Below are 3,989 nucleotides of genomic sequence, written 5' to 3' on the forward strand. Positions count from 1 at the left end.
GGGAATGACCTTGGGGGCAGACCATTTAGGGAATTGATACGGGATATCAAGTTTGATCTCCTGCGTTTGTGGGCAATGTTTCCGGAGGTGATCACGGTTTGGTCGGATATTGTGCCACGTCAATTTTGGAGGGATGCAAGGTCGGCTGACAAGCTCAACAAGGCACGGATTAAAGTTAACAGGGCGATTGGGCGTTTTATGGCCAGGAATGGGGCAGTGGTGGTGAGGCACAGGGAACTTGAGTCCGGTGCTGGGGCATTTTGGAGAGGGGACGGTGTACATCTGAATGCTGTAGGGATAGATATTTGGTCTTTGGGTCTACAAGAGGGAGTGGAAACAGCGTTCCGGATGTGGGGGGGGCGCACGGGGTTAAGGGTTTAATCCCGTGCTTGGTGGCGGAGGGGGGTCCTCGAGGTTAGTGACATTGAGGCTTAATTATGCGGCGGGGAGGGCCCCATGAGGGGGCTGGACTCCCCTGGGTGAGTTTAAGTAATGAGCACTGGGTGTTGACAATTGGTGCCCCCGAGCCAATCGCTATCGGCTGGGGGTAAGAACTCCTGGAAGTGCTTGAACGTGTGGATAGGTTTATTGGGGGCCTCGGGGACCACCTCCGTTGGGAATGTCTTTGGTTATTGTTAAACTTGTTTGTTTCAATAAAGATGGCCGCTGTGGCCAATTTTATCCAACAGGAGTGTTTGTGTCATTTTTGGGTAAGTGGGGTCAAGGAAGTATGGGTCACAGCGATTAGACAATACCCTGTCATGTAGGGGCCGGACTTGAGGCAAAGCCTAGGGGTAGGCTCCCCTGACAGGGTTTGTAGGGAGCTGATTAGCAGGGTAGTCATAGAAGGGTTGTCAGAAGAGAGGGTCATAGCGGGAGGGGCTTAACAGGGTGTTGGAGGGGTTTATAAGCGGGGTTCAGGCGGGAAAAGGGGACACTGGGTGATTTGTTACAGCAGCTCCCACCCACCCTCCCTGTTTTTATAAGGTTTTAGGTAGATAATTTTATAGGATGTCCTTTTGTCACAGTGGCCTGGGCGGAGGGGGGTCCTCGAGGTTAGTGACATTGAGGCTTAATTATGCGGCGGGGAGGGCACCATGAGGGGGCTGGACTCCCCTGGGTGAGGTTAAGTAATGAGCACTGGGTGTTGACAATTGGTGCCCCCGAGCCAATCGCTATCGGCTGGGGGTAAGAACTCCTGGAAGTGCTTGAACGTGTGGATAGGTTTATTGGGGGCCTCGGGGACCACCTCCGTTGGGAATGTCTTTGGTTATTGTTAAACTTGTTTGTTTCAATAAAGATGGCCGCTGTGGCCAATTTTATCCAACAGGAGTGTTTGTGTCATTTTTGGGTAAGTGGGGTCAAGGAAGTATGGGTCACAGCGATTAGACAATACCCTGTCATGTACTTATTTATTTAGCACCTTCTAGAAGATAATAGAAACTGATTGGTTATCCATAGCAACATCCCATGTGAAATAGAACTCCCAGCTTAGTCAATTTCAACCTGTAGATCTATCAACTGGAACCCCAGCGGCTGGAGGGGAGAGAGGACTGTGGGGACTGAACACAGCGGCTGGAGGGGAGAGAGGACTGTGGGGACTGAACACAGCGGCTGGAGGGGAGAGAGGACTGTGGGGACTGAACTCAGCGGCTGGAGGGGATAGAGGACTGTGGGGACTGAACACAGCGGTTGGAGGGGAGAGAGGACTGTGGGGACTGAACACAGCGGTTGGAGGGGAGAGAGGACTGTGGGGACTGAACACAGCGGCTGGAGGGGAGAGAGGACTGTGGGGACTGAACACAGCGGCTGGAGGGGAGAGAGGACTGTGGGGACTGAACACAGCGGTTGGAGGGGAGAGAGGACTGTGGGGACTGAACACAGCGGCTGGAGGGGAGATAGGACTGTGGAGACTGAACACAGCGGCTGGAGGGGAGAGAGGACTGTGGGGACTGAACACAGCGGCTGGAGGGGAGAGAGGACTGTGGGGACTGAACACAGCGGCTGGAGGGGAGAGAGGACTGTGGGGACTGAACACAGCGGCTGGAGGGGAGAGAGGACTGTGGAGACTGAACACAGCGGCTGGAGGGGAGAGAGGACTGTGGAGACTGAACACAGCGGCTGGAGGGGAGAGAGGACTGTGGGGACTGAACACAGCGGCTGGAGGGGAGAGAGGACTGGGGAGACTGAACACAGCGGCTGGAGGGGAGAGAGGACTGTGGGGACTGAACACAGCGGTTGGAGGGGATGGAGCATACTTGCCTAGTTTGAAAACTAGTTTCAGGGAGATTATAGTTGGTAGTAGAATTTTGCACCGTGCCCCACTGAGGGGGTGTGTCATGCTCCACCCATAGGGTGTGTCTAGTTCCATATATGGGGCGGGATGTATTAAAATACATCGCCGCCCTTCGCCCCCCCCCCCCGCCGCGATGCCGCCGCATATGTACTAACATATGTGGCTGGCATCGCGATGCGGTGACGGAGGCCCCCCGCGATACCTGTACTGTGGTCTGCGGGGGGTCTCCGTCAGATCCCAGCCGGCTTCTGCTGCTTTCACGCCGGGGACAGCTAAGCAGGCTGTCCCCGGCGCTTCCTCCTCCCCCCTGCAGCCGGAAGGACGTCTGGCTGCGTTGATAGGGGGAGGAAGGGCTTACCTTCCGGGGTCCAGGAGGACCTGCAAGAAGGTAAGCCCAAGGGTGGGGGGGTCGGCGAGGCGGCTAGGTTGCGGCGACGCGGCGGGCGGCGAAAAGAAGCCCATAGGCTTCTATAGGGTATCGCCACCCAAAGGTACCGATACCGGGGTTTTACCACATTTTCCATTTGAGACTTATATCCAAATATAGATGAGCCCCAAAGTAGTTATTGAGAACTTCTATACTTGCTGGGAAATGGTGCTGATGATTTAATGTAACTGTATCTATCTCTCATTCCTTTTCCCCAAAAATGTAACAGCATAATGTGAGCTAGATGACATGAGGGAGATTGCTAGACTAATGAGGGAGAGAGGGAGATTGCTGCTATGTCAGGGAGTATCCTGCAGAATGCAGGAGGGGAGGTAACTATTATGTAACAGTGTAATGTGGGCTAGGTGACATGAGGGAGATTGCTGGACTAATGAGGGAGAGAGGGAGATTGCTGCTATATCAGGGAGTCTCCTGCAGAATGCAGGAGGGGAGGTAACTATGATGTAACAGGGTAATGTGTGCTAGGTGACATGAGGGAGATTGCTAGGCTAATGAGGGAGAGAGGGAGATTGCTGCTATGTCAGGGAGTATCCTGCAGAATGCAGGAGGGGAGGTAACTATGATGTAACAGTGTAATGTGGGCTAGGTGACGTGAGGGAGATTGCTAGACTAATGAGGGAGAGAGGGAGATTGCTGCTATGTCAGAGAGTCTCCTGCAGAATGCAGGAGGGTAGGTAGCTATGATGTAACAGTGTAATGTGGGCTAGGTGACATAAGGGAGATTGATAGGCTAATGAGGGAGAGAGGGAGATTGCTGCTATGTCAGGAAGTATCCTGCAGAATGCAGGAGGGGAGGTAACTATGATGTAACAGTGTAATGTGGGCTAGGTGACATGAGGGAGATTGCTAGGCTAATGAGGGAGAGAGGGAGATTGCTGCTATATCAGGGAGTATCCTGCAGAATGCAGGAGAGTAGGTAACTATGGTGTAACAGCGTAATGTGGGGTAGGTGACATGAGGGAGATTGCTAGACTAATGAGGGGGAGAGAGGGAGATTGCTTCTATGTCAGGGAGTCTCCTGCAGAATGCAGGAGGGGAGGTAACTACAATGTAACAGTGTAATGTGGGCTAGGTGACATAAGGGAGATTGGTAGACTAATGAGGGAGAGAGGGAGATCGCTTCTATGTCAGGGAGTCTCCTGCAGAATGCAGGAGGGGAGGTCACTATGATGTAACAGTGTAATGTGGGCTAGGTGACGTGAGGGAGATTGCTAGACTAATGAGGGAGAGAGAGATTGCTGCTAT

Source organism: Crinia signifera, chromosome 2 (assembly GCF_055691185.1).
Source record: "Crinia signifera chromosome 2, ASM5569118v1, whole genome shotgun sequence".
Lineage (NCBI taxonomy): Eukaryota > Metazoa > Chordata > Amphibia > Anura > Myobatrachidae > Crinia > Crinia signifera.